Here is an 18213-nt window from a genome sequence, read left to right as displayed (position 1 = left end):
GTGTTTCCTTTTTTTATCTTTTATTCCTACTATAATAAATTATTGAAAGTGTTCTCATTGTTTGCAATGACTATGCATTATATACAAAGGGAAATACATATTCTTGAGTTTCCTTTGAAGATATTCTGACCATTTGCAAATCGTCATTAGTGCAAATCTTTCTTGCTGCTAAAAAAGATTTGATGTAAATTGACATCAATAAATATGAAAATCTAAACACGCAGTAATAATGAACTCAGTTGTTTGAGTGATTTTTTAAGACGTAAATGCTTGGTAAATTCAGAATTACAGTCTTATACAAAGTTAACATTTGTGTATATATGAGATTAAATATGGAATTCAATAAAACAGTTCTTTCGTTTTGTGGAAGTATAAATGTATACCTTGCATTTTGAAATTAAAAACCAACTTTTGGAACGTCTCTATATTTTTGCTTTATGCGTCCTTGCTTTATTCTCTGTTATCCGAAAAACTGAGAATGGGCAAATTTATTTAGATAGAAAAATCGGTGCGATTTCTTAAGTTTCTAATTTTTCTCTTATGATAAGGATTCATTAAAGTTAATGGTGGCTATCAACAGTAATGTGTATCTTCTAGTAAATACTCTCAACAGTTCTTGGTTCGAGCCACATTATAATAAGCAATTTCTGATCCGATATTACGACTAAACACGTAATTGTTTCTTCCTGTTCTTTCATTTTTATGTAGTGTGACACTCATTTTTTTTTTTTTTTTACTTCCAGTTTTCTAACCCTAAGTGTCTGATATTTGCGAACATTTTCGATTTTAGATAGAATTATCGTTTTTGTGATCTGTTTAATTCATGCAACTCTTTATAAAGGGTAAATGAAATCAAGAAGTTGTCTGATGTCTGTTTTCTTTAGCCTATCTGAAGTTGACTGCTATCTAAAGAACATCAACGGAGTCTGAGCCTAGGTGTGGCTGAGCAAGCTAGACGATGGAGCCGCTAGAAAACAGATGCCGGCGATTATTGCTGTTTCAATCCTAGCCAAAATAGTTGATTCCAGGAGATGCCTGGTTCTAAACGGTAAGCTACTGTTGAAAGCTTAGCACAGTAAAAATTAGAATTGTGGTTCCTCTAAGAATAAAACTGAAGTGTGAACTTTGGCAAAGTGGACTGTAATCTGTATGTTTTTGTTCATTCTCAAGTAGAGACACATTAACATTGAATGTTATTGAGTTGTTGTCTAAATGAACCTAAAAATATCACTTCTATCTCGATAACTCTGAAATCAGTGACACCTAATGATTAGAATCCCCAGAGTTAGCTGTAGTGGTTACAGAAACCAAACACTCTCAAATCTAAAAGTAAGATGTCAGAATGTACTCTCTCACAGTCTTGAAGACTTGAACAGTCTTGAATAGAGGAAATAAAAAATTTATTCATTCAGTGAATTTTTTTCAGCCAGAAAAACTTAAATAAATCAGATTCTTTCACTTTTAATCTTGATAATCCAAATATGTGGTGCGAACAGAAATGCAAATTGTAGTTTACTAATAATGTATCATAAAAGCACAAAATTTTACCTCTGATCTGCATCCCATTAGCTGTTTATCGTTGCAGCGGAAACATTAACTACTAGTTGTAATATTTTCTTCATATTTCATTTATGAACATTCATTTTCCAGTTGAAATTGATGAGCTTGTAGAATCATTATTGAAATTTTGTGAAAACATTTCACACGTTTTCATCTGACCAACTTCAAAGAGAACAAACGAGGAAAAATATAATCTTCGTGTAAAGTATTAAAAAAGTTGCACTGTTTCGTACTGATGAAATTCCATTCAGAATATTTTTGAAAATCTAAAATTCTACGCAATATTACCAACCTGTAGAAACTGGTTCTGTTCCTGAGTAGTGCTTAGATACTTGTAATTTTTACACATATATATATATAGAATATGTCACATGAAATTTGAAGAATCTAATCTTTTGTGTGGGCTCAATCAAGAAAATTTATATGTTTTGAATTTCGTGTTTAGATTAGAAAACAAAATTGAAAATTCAATTCTGCTTTATGAATTTCAGCAAATGTACAAAAATTGTTCAAAATGTTTGCACGGCAAAGCAACTTTTGAAGCATTAATTATCTATGGAGGATGTTTTAAGAAACGAATAAAATACAGTAGGCATTTAGAATGAGACAGTTTTAGATATATGTTACGTTTTTGCCAAAATATAAAAAATTTTAATTTCAATTGCGCCTTCTGCAAAAAAAAAAAAAAAAAAAAATCTACCATATCTCTCTAAATTCCATTTTTTCCCCCAAACCTGGTTTTACAGTAAGCGAAACTGGTCCAGAAAATATTTTCATAATTAAAGAGCTTAACAATTTTTTCCTGATTAAAACAGATGTCGATTTTAGGAATCATATCAAATGCTTTATTCGAAATCTGGATCGATCTCTTAATCTTACCAAACTTTATTCCAATATACCATAGGTTCTACAAATAGAGCTTAGGGACTACTGACAAACTTTTCTTCATAGCCAATCAAAAACCAAACCTAAGCTACAGTCTAATATCCTCTAATTTTTGCCGGGTCAAATTACCAGCGAACTAAAACACTTAACAACCAGCTTTCTTATTGTTGGAGACCTAAAAATTCAAACACTCGGTATCCTAAAATTCTCACCAATTCTAACTAGAATCTTAGCAGCAAACGACAAAATTCAACTTATCTAAGCTTACCTACCTGTAAATTCAAGTTCTTCTTTTAGGTAGTTGACTGCAGGCTGTAGAGACATTAGGTAATTTCGGAAGCAGGAGAGATGAAAAATGAGCAACACCTTCACCGGGAATCGAACCACATATCTCTGGAATACGCGCCCAGCATGCAGACCGCCACACTACAAAGACGGGAGAAATACCTTGTAAGGCTACAAATTTTTATAGACCTATACAGTAAAACTCCATGCCAATTCTTACTATACCAGCTCTTTTTTCTATCAGGTAACATTGCGGAACTACCTGATGGACACTGATGGGAAATGAAATCCCAACGCCAAGTTTAGAGAAATGAAATGTACACAAAAAAATGTCTAAGTAACATATTTATTTGATTAATGTTTCAAGGTCACATAGGTCACAAGGTATAGTATGCGCAGAGAAGAGTCATTTCAAATGTAAAATGACGATAAATTAATAACTACTGTAGTTTCCACGCTACTAAATGGTTAGAGCGCATGCTTTGTGTTGTGCAGGTACCGTATGTCATTTTATGGAACGGAGTTCCATGCCTATTGCACTTTATCAGCAACGGTCTGTGCTGGTTGTGGATGACACTGAATTTGTCGTCCAGTCATCTCCCATACACGCTCGATGGTAGAAAGATCGGGTGATCTTGCAAACCAAGGATACATGTCGACAGTCTGTAGAGCTCTTTGGGTCAAAGCAGCGGTATAGGGATGAGCATTTGGAAAATAGCCCTTGGAATATTACGGGAGAATGGCAGCACATCTGGAGCAATCTGAAGTACAAATTTGCTGTCAAGGTTGTAAGGTATTTCTCCCGCCTTCTCGGCATTCTTTCGTGGTGCAGTGGTCAGCACACTCGCCACGTATTCAAGAGGTCTGTGATTCGAGTACCGGCGAGGGCATTGATCATTTTCATCTCTCCTGCTTTCAAAAAATACCTAATGTCTCTACAAGGTATGTCGGATAACGACGGTATCTTGGAGTGTACCTGTTGTCAGACCATAACTCATGCTCCAAGCCCTCACCTGGCCTTCTTCTCAACAACATACAGCCAGGCACCAAGACAAAAACGGCTTTCATCTGATGAAATAGCAGATTTCCAGTCCCCCTCTTACTGAGCTCTAGCTTAATACCATGGAAGTCACAGGTATGACTGGTATATATCTGGCTTAGGGCTGTTCCTCAAGTAACCGATTTGTTACAATTCGCTTTGTCCCGTTTGTGCAAACAGAAGCTCAAATGTATTCTGTGGATGTAGTGCGATGCGGTACAGACATGCAACGAACACAGAAGCGATGCGCTACAGATATGCGACGAACAGGGCGGTCTTCCATTTTAGTGATAGCACGTATGCGGCTGACCCCCAGCTTCCTTGAGACAATACCGTCCGTGACTACTGATGCCAACAAGCATTCAGAGTAACCCGAAAGATCTTCCTGCTGTATGTCGGAAAGAAAATCCCCATCCTTTTACACGGCCTCATTCAAACTCAAAAACGTTGCTCATACTTTTGCCTTCTTCGTCTCCTTAAAGGCCTTCTTGACTCAAATCTCATTCACAAAACTCAATAAAGATAGATAAATAAAGTGCTCGAAATTTAAGTCGTGCATGTGACTTATATGTTCATAGTGTCACTATTAGCGCTACACGTTTTCGTCCAGCGCGAAATCTGAATAGACTTCATCTAAATGTGAAAACACGCGACCCAAATTTCCTTTATCTAGTACAACTCCTTCATGGTATCGGAATTTCATTAGTGCTTTTGCCAATATCTACTTACTGATTTTCCGCTCATTTTATAAATAATCTTCTGTCATTTATATTTCCAGGAAACGGATGAATGAAAATAAATGAACAAAATGGAAAAGAAATAAATTTAAAATAAACTTGCTTAGTTACTTTAAAATCTTATACCGAATTACATAATAAAAATTTTGAAATTTCATCATTTTTACAGATGAAAATTTGAAATCTGGATTTATTCTGTATTCTAGAATGTATGACGCAAAAGTCATTTCATAAATATAAATTCGAAAACATGCATAAGAGCTGTTTTTCATAATATTTGGAAAAAAAAAATTTCCACCTAATAAAGGTTGCGAAAGGTTCTACTTGCGAAATGTGTAACGTATATCATCAAATTACTGTTCTAAATGCCTTTAACGCCAAAACTGATATTCATCTGAACAGAAGAAAACCTTTCGATTAAAATCATATTCATATAATTACTGCTAAAAGATACAGTAGATTTAATACCAAATGAAAGTTAAGCTTAAAATATACACTGTGCAAAAAAAAGGGGACAGTTCTATATCTCTCTCTCCTTCTACTGGGCCGATTGACGAAATTCAACTTGCGTTTGTCATGTCTCAAAAGCAAGACTTATGTGTATTAGATTTGTATATAGCATTGTCTTAATATAGATATTTTGACACAAAATCGGCCTTTTTCTGAAACGACATGCCAATTTTTTCCCATATAACACGAGTAGTGGTTTAAAAATTAGCTCTAAAAGTTTTGGCTCCTCATTGTTAGTTGAATTTGATATATATTTATTAATATCTCTTTTTTATTAAATTTACTTGATTCCTTTTTCCAGAATTCGAAATTTAATATAATAATGTAATTCGCCCATTTTTTATAGCTTATTTCAAAAAGTTATATTTTTAAATATTTTTATAAGTTTATCGAAAACATTTTTGTATTACAATTTTTAATATCATCTTAAAGTAGATGTATTTTTAAGCATATCTGCAAAAAATTAGAGATTTTATTTAAAATTTTCTAAGATATACGTGAATTTACAAATTGGCGCATTTTGAAATTTGGCGTCTTTAAGCGATAGTAAAGAAATGTGGTTTACGCACTTTGTTAAAATTATTGGAAAGAATGAACGATGGATCTTTTTTCCTCTCGTGCAGCAATGAAAGAAAGGAAAGTAAGGTAGGTTACTATAAATTAAGAATTCTGCGGAGTGAATTATTCTTGGCGCTAACTGTAAACGATAAATTTTTAAATACCTCCTTCAATTCTCACTAAAAATTACAAAATTTAATATCTAGGTATAATTTGAGTAGTATAATAATAATTTGAGTTTTGTGTCAAAATACCTATGTTAGAATAATGCTATATATAAATCTAATATCTATCCCAATTTGCGCTTTCGAGACATGAAAGACGCAATTTGAATTTCGTCAATCAGTCCAATAGAATGGGAGATACCAGAGCTCTCTCTCTCTCTCTTTTTTTTTTTCCCTTACATTCAGATGCTTGTTTAATGAAAAAGCGGACTCGCATTCGATTGTTTCTTGAAAAGCACAGAGTTTTCAAAGCTAAAGTCAACATAAGTAGAATATTTATTTCTCATCTACTATAGTGTGATAAATTAAAGCCCTTGTTCTTTAAAAAAAAAATAATTAAAAGTGTTATGTAGCACCTACATTTGTTAGAAGCATACAAGTGTCTAAAATAAATTTATAACTTGTGTGTCTTATTTTACACGAGTATATAAAATTTGAAATGAATATGATTCGATCTCTCCATTTTTCGCTTCACGTTGCGTTACATTACGTTACAGTAGTAAGGCACAATTCATCTAATCGCCTTTGCTAATTGGTATTCTTTCGTAGGAAATAACAACTTCAATTAACTTTTTTTAATATAATTGAGCATTTTTATTATATTAATAAATTGAGCAATTTAAAACATTAAATCAACTTCTTAATATTTTTTTCCCCTTTTTCGTCTTTCATGGTTTATGTGATTACGGCAAAGCCTCGAAGGCTGTCTGCCTATGGGGAGAGATGCCTTCGTGGAGGACTTTCTAACGGAAACTGGCTCGTATACACGCTACAAACAGGGAAAACCACGACAACGTCATGCAACCAGCCCGTTCGCGGGATTCGAACCTCGGACCGAACTACCAGTCTTCAGCGACTTTACCGCTCGGCCGCTGGTGAGCTTTTCTTTATCGTTCATACTATAGCGGCATACGGCTTACCAGAAAAAACAAGGAGTATCAGAAATATGTTGCTTAGTAAATGGACAGATACCAGCCATGAAATGATTATACAGAGGGTGTTCACACAAATTTAGTAATATTTCAAGCAGTTTAATTAACGTTTAGGATGCAAAGAATATTTTTTTAAATGTTCGATCTGAAAGTCTTTTTTTGGGGGGTGTGACTATGTCTGTGTTGTGATTTTCATGATAGAAAATTTGTTCGTAAAATTCCTGAGGATACTGATTTCCATTCCTCTTGCCCTACTTTCCAGCAGTTATGGTGGCTTTGCTTTTAGAAAAAGCTCATTTCAACAGACCAGAGACATAATAGTTCAAAGATAAAATATTCGGGGACTTCGCAGGAATACGTTGAAAGTTTATACATGTAATACTTGTAGCAGTCTTCATTTTTTCAAGGAATGCGGTGGTAGTTTTCGAAGTATGACTTGTTGCTTTGTCCTGATGAATTTTCACTCTTTGAAAAACACTGGGATAAAAAAAAGTGGAATATCTTCTGAAAATGTTTATTCTTCTTGGTAGTACGTTGAACTGATTTCAACATTTCCCCCCCCCTCTCTTCTTATCTTTAATTTTCCACTGTAAGAGAATCTTGTAACAATCATAGTAAACCCCTTACGGAACATTCCTACAAAACGTCTTGTAATTATACATAGCTGCTAATCTTAATAAATAATACATAATGTTCTACAAGTAATAGGTAATGAAATTGAAAGCAATGTTTATAATTCTATTCTTGTTACTTCTGTTTGACTTATAAATTCAGAAAGAGTACTTTTCATTGCATTCACTGAAGATTTAAGATGACTATCTGGAAACGTAATTCTAACTATTTTACAAAAGCATTTTATATAAGCTGCTGAACATTTATTCTATTTTCGTTTTGTATTTGTTCCTATTTACCTAATTTCATCAAAAATACTACATTATATTTAAGAATGTAATATGAATATGAAAAATACTCAGTTTATGAAATAAGAGTCATGCATTTTACTGAGCAAAGATTGTAGAATGTTAAAAATTTCTTAACGTTGATAAATCAAATTAGGGATAACAAATCTTAGTTCATGGATGCTCGAAAATATGCCTTTTCGACAGCAATAAATTTTTCACTTCGCAGCAGATAAAAATTACTGGGTAGGAGAATATATCTAGAATAGTCTAAAATTTTTCAGGAGAAGTAATCTGATATCGATGTTGAAAGATATCTTTTCCTCTCTAAATTTCTCCCTCTTTCCCCTCTCTGAGGTGAAAAAAACATAAAAAGATAGCTACTTTATTAAAGTAAGATAATATATAAGAAAAATTTAGTTGAGTTTCCCTTTCAGTGGTACTTTATTTCATTTTAGCATTATTGACCATACATATTGCGCTTTAAATAAATAAGTAAATAAATGAAAATTCAGTGATATTTAAAGTGGACGTAAAGGTTCAGCAAGTGGCAGAATCGTTTTGCAGATTTCGAAGGAAATCATTACGCCCATGCAGATTTTAGTTCTCTGCTGTGGAAATGCAGTTAGTTCATTAACTTTTGTAATAAGACTTTATAACCCCAAAAGGGATTATTAGTCTCCAAATGGGATTTTGCCTTATTTCGCTGTAAACGGCGAATCACTTTTCTTAGTGTTGCCACCAAATATTAATCGCCCTGTATCACTTTCAAAGAAATTAAATAATGAAGAATCTTCATGCATGTATGTATACATTCCTCGAATTGTGAAAAAACGACGTTGCCTAGAGCTGTCGAGTTTTGAATAATGTAGTCCTTCACCCACACGTGTTCACCTGGAAAACTAAGTTTTGAATTTCTAATTTGTGTTCAATTATTTATTTAATATATTGTAAAACTTTGATGATTCTTTGATTAACAAACTCAATGACTTGGTCGAGCAGTGGCAACACGATTCGAAATAAAACACTTTTATTTCCAGCGCGGAAGACTTGCCATTCAGAAAAACGTAAGGTTATTTATCTTTAAGTTTTAATTAATAAACTCCGCAAAATGAAAGCAATGTGTTGCCGAGGCTTGAAATAAAATGCTCCTTTCTTCCACGCTTCGGCTTGCTGCCATTCAGAAAAGCCTAGGATACTTTCAAATTTAATCTGGAAAGTTATCGAGTAATAGTTAAACTCGATTATCAGTACTAAGATTGATTTTAATTTTTTTAATATTTATCACTTTTTACTTTTTTTTAATTTTTGCAATTTTTAGTTTTTTAATGATTTTTTCTTTTGACTGTAATATAAAATTTTCAAGTTATAATGTTTGTAAAAGAATTTGGTATTTTTAAATTGCTTAAAATTAAGTAAAAGTAACTTCATCCAGATATGCAAATAATAAGAAACATATTAAATTACTTCAATAGGTAAAAGGCATATTGAACGGGATTAATTTTCTATCACATTTTAATGCCAGTATTAATGCATAAGAAAGGTGTTATTCATGAAATAAACAAATTACTTACATAATTTAGGTGGCTAGAGCTATTTTTCTTTACAACTCACACGTAACCAGTTAATTACATACTTGAATCTACATATAATTCTTATCTGAATGGCAATTGAACTTATCGCTTTCATATTCTCTGAAATAGTTAAATTACGTTGTTTACTATAATGATAAATTATTTTAAAGTTTCGTTAAGAAATAAAATCAAGATCTTTTGAAAAGAATTCAGAAATCATCAACACATTTGTAACTATTTATTTTTTTAAAGTTTTAGTTTTATTTGTAAGCATTTTTATGATAAAATTATTTACATAAATGTGACAATAATAAAATTATTTACATAAGGCTTTTAATACCGCAAACGAAAAGTTTTAATTATTTCACGCTGTTAACTTTTAACTTCGTAATTTTCTTTATTTAGCATTCTGCATGATTTTCCCTTCCCCTTTAAGAATTTCTTTTAAACTTTGAATGGTCATTTTTTGGATTTTGTGTATATCTGCATTTACTCAGAAAAGTATGTCATATGCAAATAAAATTTCATACACGTAGTCACGTTTTCCTTACTAAAGTTTCTAGTTTATTCGTGCCTGCATCTCTTAACGAAAGGAAACTCTAAAGTATCCAAAAAATACAAATTTCGATACATATTTACGACAACTGGAAACACAAGGCACTCGAAAGATGTTCTCTCTAACCCACTCTCGTGCGAAGCTGGATGACGCGCAAGTGCTTTTAAATTCTGCGCCGCACGCAATCAATTGGAGAACATCAACGTAAGAAATATTCACGTTTAAATATACAATGTACTACGTAGTTATATATTTCAGTTACAATGATTTCTACACCACACAACTATAATAAATGTTATAATGACATTTGCAAAGCCAGGAACATGTAATAAACATGAGAAAAGCAGTATAAAGGCACCGCATTTAAAGTCTTACAACATATGAGATAAGATACTGCTAGTACTATATATGTATCAAAGACACATATTTTATAGCTTAAAAATTAGACCTCCCTTTCATCTTTTGCTCACAAAACTTATTTTCAGAAAAACTAGGTGTTAAACAAAATTATCAGATCGATGACAATAAAACTAAGCCTTTGCACTTGTAATTTGAAGCTTGATATGCATTCTCGGCTACAATGAAAGGAATTAATCATTACACTGAAATCAAGAATTTATTTTTAACATGAATAACAACACAAGAAATTCCTTATGCTTACATGAAAATATCAAAATATCATTCAAAAACTTGTCTTTAAAGACCTATTTTTACTTACATCTTGTCCAATGTGAAAGAACTTCTGCACCCACCTACCCTTAATTTTTTTTTTTTTTTTTTTTTTTTTTAAGTCTTGTGGAATCTTAGTTATTTGAGATAACAGGGACCGTTAATAGGGACTAAATTTTATATCATGCTAATTTTTCATTCGAAGTGATTTTCTAAAATTGTTTATTTGAAATTCTAAAAATAAGTGACGAAATACTGCTGTTGGCCATCCTAAAAAAACTCTTCTATTAGTAAATAAAATTTGCCACCGTCAGTTAAAAATAATCCTTACAAAACTTTACTTTGTGTTTAAAATAATCACGAAAAAATTAGAATAAATAAACTCCATCAAAATTTACCCATACTGTCTAAATTTATCAAATTTCCTGTCTGCATTTTGAACATGTATTGTAATCGCGAAAAAATTCAGGTATCATATTTCAAAAAATATATCCATTTTGGCTGTTTCTGAATCCTTTAGGACGATTTTTTTTCGTGATGTGTGTACGTACGCAATGAACAAAGAACTCTTTTTTCTTTTTTCCAAAGCGGATCGTAAAATAGATTTAAAATGGATATTCAATAGGGATTTATCGGGACGTCTGCACATACACACGTACGTATGCATGTAAATTTATATATATCTGGCATAAGTCAACTCCTTATCCAGCTTAAAAGTCCATACTGGGCCTTCATTTTCGCAATCGTTTGTTGTAGTCATATACCTCTAATTACAGAAGTGTTTTAAATGACAAAAATATTCATATTTCGATGACATATTGATGCAGTCTCCCACTTTCTATACTTATGTTTGGAAAAGTTTTATACTCGTTTATGAAAAAAAATAAAATTATAAGAACTTTAACTCCCTTACGAGAAAAATTGACCCAGATAGTTATTTTCAAAATTTGCAGTTTCCGACGCCATTTTTAACTTGCTTTGAGAGATCAGTTATTCAATTTAGATTAATTTGAGGAAAAGCACATGTATAATTTAATAGGCCAAAAGAAATCATGTGGTGTCCAGATCAGACTTTCTTTAATTTATAATTCTTTTTTGTAATAACTCTATAACTCTCATCATCGAAAGCTCGATTCCATTAGTTTTTGATCAGCAAAAGGTTAATCGAAAAAGCATCAATACTTCAATCTAAATATTATAAATCTTTTCTGAAAGCTTCTGCATGGCTAATTTTCATATTGTCCGTTTCCGTTCCAACATAACCCTCAGCATCACTCTCATCACTGCAATTTTTATTGCTTTCTGGTATCGATGATCCGAATAAAATTTTCTTTATTCACAGAACCCTAAAATTTGGTTCATTGTTTTCTACTTCAAACAACCCCCAAAACCATCGTCTTCTAACTTTTGAAATATGTCTAAATATTAATTGTCAATTACTATATTCCTTTCATCTGTAACATATGTAAGATACTTTTTGACAGTAAAATAAGTTAAGAAGATCTTAAATGAGCTATCAATGATAAGAAAAGCTAAAAGATCGACCACTGATAAGAAAAGTCTGGAATGTTACAGATTTGCGACATAACCTTTCTAATGTTCCCACATTATCAGAACTGATTGCTATTGTTATTGAATAATAGAATAGTTGTGATTGCTACATTATCACAACTATTCTTTAAACTGATTGCTGGCTTGATAGACGAAGATTTCAACTGATGGAGCCTAATTAATAGAAGTTCTACTGCACTTACATAAAATTCCTGTTAACTGAATTTGGCTTAACAGATAAGGCGACGATCCACTCTTCACCGTATCCTTACATACACATAAACACATATTTTGAAATGTAAGCAGCTGATTGTAGTGCTTGTGTGCAAAAATAGTGAGCTGCGAAATACTTCTCCAGGAAATAACTTCATTGATAGACTGTGTCAATTAAAATCCTCTTTACATTAAAATAGTTTCCCGAAAGCAGTAAACTATCAAAACTGAAAGCATCGAAAATTTCAATAAATGATTATAAAATAATGCTTGCAGTCCTAAGAGAAAATTATTATGAACATCTGCAGTTTTACTACAGATGTTGAAAATATTCCAGCTCCAATTTCTACAAGAGGAAATTAAAGATTGTTTTATAAGTTACCACAAGAGTATTTTAGTTTCACGTTTTGAGGCATATAAACTGTAGTATGCTTAATTTTTTTCATGAGGTTTTTCAATGTAATGCAGTTAGTTCTCCATAGATGCATGGAAAAATATTTTAATAATTTTAAAATGATAATAACAGCAAAAGTTTATGTTTACACTATTGATGCAAATTATTTATTTGATATAATTAGTTTGAAAATAAAATGCTTATAATGTTTAAAAGTTAAATATTGTAATATATTTAACAATTACATTTCTGTCTAAAACAATACTATATGCAGAAATGTGTACCATTTCTATTTTTTATGCAAAGTTACCTGAAAGGACTTCGGCACAATTAACTGGGACAAACGCTACTTTTTTTCCCATTAAACCGATATTATTTCTATTTTCGATTAAATTTTAAGAAAAGTATTCAGCTTTTCTAAATTTTATCTCGATTATTTCAATGTTCTCTTCTTTGTTACTGTTTGTTGATCTTAGTAAGATTTTAAACAATAATTAATGTAATGAAAGACCACTTTCTTAAAAATTTGTTCCATATACGAATTTGGCAATCACTATAATCAAAGAACCTAATTTTTAAGAGTAGCGACCCAAAACTAAGAAAGACTTAAGACATTTCTAAAAAAAAATAGTTTTTGCCTTTATGATGAGAAGCAGCACATTAGGCCTATATTCACTGGCATGCAGTCTTCTTGATGCATAAAATTTGTAATCATCGTATAGTAAATATATTTTGTGTAATAATAAGTAATTGAGTAAAATTTTAGCTTTCTGTTGGACAATTTTCCCCAATAAAATCAGAAAGCTTTCAGATTCTATATTACGCCCAAAAGGGTGTGTTTTTAACATTTAGTTTATTACCTTTATTTATTAAATATCACGCTGTTCGCAATTAAACTATAAAAAAATTTAATTCAACAGCAATATCGCAAAATATTTAAAAACAGTATATCTTTAGAATTTCCGACAAACAGTTTCGCGCACTGGAGATAATTTTTTTTTTTTTTTTTTTTTTTCGTACAATGTTGCCATTGCGTTCGAGTGGAGGATTTAGTTATTCAAAATTTGATCGCTCTAGGTACCATCGTTTTTTCATAGTGCGAGAAATATGCATGCATTCATGCAGATTCCTCATTGTTTATTTGCTTTAAATATAATGCAGGCGATTATTTGGTGACAACAATTTAAAAAGTGATTCGCCGTTTATAGTGAAACGTCACAAAATGCCGTTTTGAGACTAATAGCCCTTCTGGGCTAACGCTCATGTGGACTAATAAAAATTGAAATACGAAATAAATTGAACAGTTAATACCGAAAAAAGTAATAAAAAGCTTCTATTTCTCTCAGGTATTGCCACTGATTGATAAAATTTTAGTTTCACAATAATTAAATATTTTAAATACGCAACTAGTCCTTGAGCAGCTAGCCTTATATCTGGCATTATGTGTTTGAATCAAACACTGAGCTAGAAAGCTAAAAGAAAACAAACATTTTTCATCGATTGAAGATCATACAAATCAAATGTAACAAATTCTCGATGGTTTTTCAAAACCGAGATATGCATTTCCACCCGCCTTGAAAGCAATTAATATCAAACATATTTTAAAATTTCTACCTACGTTTTACATCGGTAACTATAATAATTATCAAGCTATTATATCAAATAATTATTTTTGTATTTTAATTTCAAAAGAGTTTACTTTAATAAATAGTTTAATAAATTACCATAACAGAAATTGATAGAAATTCTTAAAAAATAAGTAAAATAAATTTAATTTCGTTATTCTTCGTTTTTACCTAAAGTATTAATAGCTTATAATACGGGAAGATTTACTACAAAAAAAAAATAATAATAAAGTAGTTCAAAGTGTTTTACAAGGTGGTTAAAATAAAATATGTTCTATATGTGCTGTTCTCACCTCGCTGACTTGCTCCACTGTTGCTCCGAAAAGTCAACTTGATCCGGCTTCGCTACTCCCTTGACTTCAACCAAAATACACAATCCAAGAACAGTGTTCACGCAATTGTAAAAGAGGGTTTCAAAATTACTCCCACCCTTTGCTCTGTGTAATCTGAGCCGACCCCCGCCCACTGGTATCCACACCCCTCCGCGAAACCTTTGATCTGTACCGCCCCTCCTCTTCCACCTCCAAACTCAATACAGCGCCACACAGTGGCATTATTAGAATTTTAATACCATACTATTCTTTTTTATTTCGATTTCACTTCCCGCTGTTGGGTTTTATAAAATAAATTTTCGACGCCTGTAACCATGGGATACCGGAAATAGAAGGGGGAGGAACGGTACCATGGTTTCATTACTAGCCGCGTGTGGGCTTCATCTCCCTCCCCCCCTCCAACGTGAAAGTTTTCGCTGCCCCCTTTGTGTTATTACCTTGCTACAAGTCCGGCCACCGCTATGAAGTTATAAGGCCGGCTTATTTGAAATTCGGTCTTTTCTAAAGTAATCTACTGCAAAAGGAAAAGATTAACATATAATGAAGTGGGGATAGAAAGCATGCTTGATCTGATAATCTTCCCTGCTCCGAAGAAGGTGTCATAGCAGAGAGGACGCGGTGTAAAACCCCTTTCATAAGGGGAGGGCGAATTCTATGCTCAGTTTTGTCTTTTCCTGCAAACGCTCGAAAGAGACAATGCGAAGAATGTCAGACATCATCTTTTTGATGACACTTTTCTATAGAAAAGAGAATAAAGATATAAAATAAGTTGTCAGAAATCCAACAAATAATTGTGAATAAAGGGTATATATTTCTGAAGCATTCGTCTTTAACTAATACATATATTTAACCCTCAAATGTTATCGATGGCGAGAATGCAAGATGGTTGGAAGATGCTACGAGAGTAAGGATGGATGAAAGAGAGAGTGCTAATAAAACTGCAATAGATTTAGAACTGACAATACTCGGAACCTAGAGCTCGGAAACCTCAATTTCGAAACAGTCAAATAAAAAAAAAAAAAAATTGTATAATTCGCAAGCGACAGTCTCTACTACCGCTATGCGGTACTTCACTTCTGTGGATGACCTAAATTGGCATCTTTTTTCTGTTAACAAAAAAGGTCTGAAGTGGATGTACACTTTTACGAAGGAAGATAAAAAGGGAAAGAATGATACAGAGCTAGTCTTATGCAGTGATAGCAGAAAAATGTGATTCATTATTGTAAAGCATAAGGCATATGACACGTTTTGCGAAGAATAGTCTAGCAGGAGAAAAAAATTAGTCATATTGCACGTAACACAATGTAAGATACTTAGCTTGACTGGTGAAACTAAGCTTCTTTCATTTTCAGTCCTGCCAAAGCACTATAAATTTTTAATTTTGACAGTGGGCCAAGTAGGTAATAAGACTGTAGATACAATGATTTTCTAAATATTCCTATTTTCCGAATATTCCACTTTCCACTGTGAGGGCTCAAAGCAGTATCCTCAGCATTTTTAAGGCTGCAGGTTTATGTCATATTTCAGGCTTTTCCAAATAAGATTTTTTAAAAATCGTCCCATTTCAGCCTCTCTCGGACAGATAAAAAGATTTTCCCGTTTCAGCTCTTCCATTCATGTCAACGAATAATCCGAAAATGCGATGTGAGGTCACGTGATTGCGATATACTCTTTTTTGCAAAAAAATCGAAGCACCAAGAAGTACTTTTGCGATCATGAATGAAATTTGGTATGCAAAAACACCTTGATCGAACATGCAAATGATCAAAGTTTCAAGACAAATGAACAGGAATTGAGATCATAGCGCGCAATTCGCAAAGTATAAAACCAGTAATAGAGGCGGAAAATTTATCTTTTTTGTTGCTTCCATTGTAATTCCGTAAAGAAGCAACTAAAGATGATATTACGAAAATATCGAAGACATTACAGACAACTAAACGATTCGAACGTGGTCTCATTGTAGGGTCGCGTGAAGCTGGCTGGTCATACCGAGCAATAGGCCGCCACCTGCAGCGTACAGACACTGCTGTGCAAAGATGTTGGTAGCAATGTTACTACAAGGAAATTGCCGACTAAATGAAGGCTCTGGAAGGCCAAGGAGCACAAATGCGAGGCAAGATCGGATGATTGTTAGTCAGGTCCGAACCTCCCCAACAATATCATTATCGACTATTCAACGCACTACAGCCACGTCTATACCTTCCATTGTACCGTCCACCATCTCACGGCGCTTGTCTGAGGCGGAATTACGCTCACAGAGGCCTTTAAAACTTTTGCCTTTAAGACCCCACAACAACACGGCGGCGTCTTCTGGAGTGGTGTCGCAGCCGATCATCAGGGCTGCCATCGGACTGGCATCGTATAGTGTTCAGCGATGAATCCCGCTTCACTCTTGAAGCAGATGACCACCGTGTTCGTGTCTGGACAGGACGGGGCCAGCGGTCCCAATCAGCCTTTGTTTTACAAAGGCATACAGCCGTAACTTCTGTGTGATGGTGTGGGGCACTATTTCTCATGATAACAGGTCATCTTTAGTCATCCTCCGTACATCTTTAATAGCTCAATGATATGTTGATACTATCCTGCGGCCGGTTGCATTACCCTTCATGACACATCATCCTGGCACCATTTTTCAACAAGATAATGCCAGGTTACATACCGCTCGCATATCTCTGGACTGTCTCTGTGCGGTTGATACTCTTCCTTGGCCAGCAAGGTCACCAGACCTTTTACCAATCCAGCATGTCTGGGACATGGTAGGCCGCCAGATTCGGGCACCGCAGAATATCGCAGATCTGGTGCGACAACTCATGAATGCCTGGCAGAATGTGTCGCAGGATGACATTAGGAACCTCTATCACTTCTTGCCTCGACGAATTCAAGCATGCATTGCCGCCAGGAAAGGTTCGACCAACTACTAATTTGAACACTTAACCCTTTGAAGGGCACCGATATATAATATATACCGGTTGTTTGTCAATTTTTTAACCTCCGAAAAAATGCTAATTTTTCTACACCAAAAGCTATAATCGTAAGTTTCTAGTGTTTCCTTTCAATTCTAAATGGTAGCATCACCCTATGAATGCTCAATATTTTGCAGTTATGAAATTAATATACCTCTTTGCAAGGTATCATGTTGGAAGATTGATAAATTCTATTGGAGGGAAAGAAAAGATTCAAAACCTGCAAATATATGACGTACACATGCTGAATCTTATATATTTACTTCATTTTTGTCAGAAATGATAATTAACAGAAGATTATTTATACGATTTTAAAACCGGTATATAATATATACCGGCGCCCACACTGAGGGTACCACGCCAATAGATGGCAGCACCAGTCTTCTCCTATACTCTGTGACATGACAGAATTTCTTTATTATTATAACAGTTTATGATGTAATAATTTTTCATGATTAATTTATAAGTCGTTTAGGATTCAGTATTATGTTCATGGAGGAATGGGGAGTTTATTGACTCTGCGTTAGGACTGAATACAAGTATATTAGTTTCATTTATTCTTTGTGTACTCAGCTCGAGTTTCATTCGTCTGTGTTTAGCTAAAATTTTTATTTCAGCACTTATCTCTTTCCCAAGAGAAAGACTCATCGATTTCAAAATTGCCATCTGGGGTCAAAACTTTACACAATTTACACAAAACTTTACAT

Source organism: Stegodyphus dumicola, chromosome 7 (genome assembly GCF_044657685.1).
Source record: "Stegodyphus dumicola isolate Sdum_Otavi_A_Nest chromosome 7, ASM4465768v1".
Lineage (NCBI taxonomy): Eukaryota > Metazoa > Arthropoda > Arachnida > Araneae > Eresidae > Stegodyphus > Stegodyphus dumicola.
The sequence above is the reverse complement of the archived record's forward strand: the minus strand, read 5'-3'. Positions refer to the sequence as shown.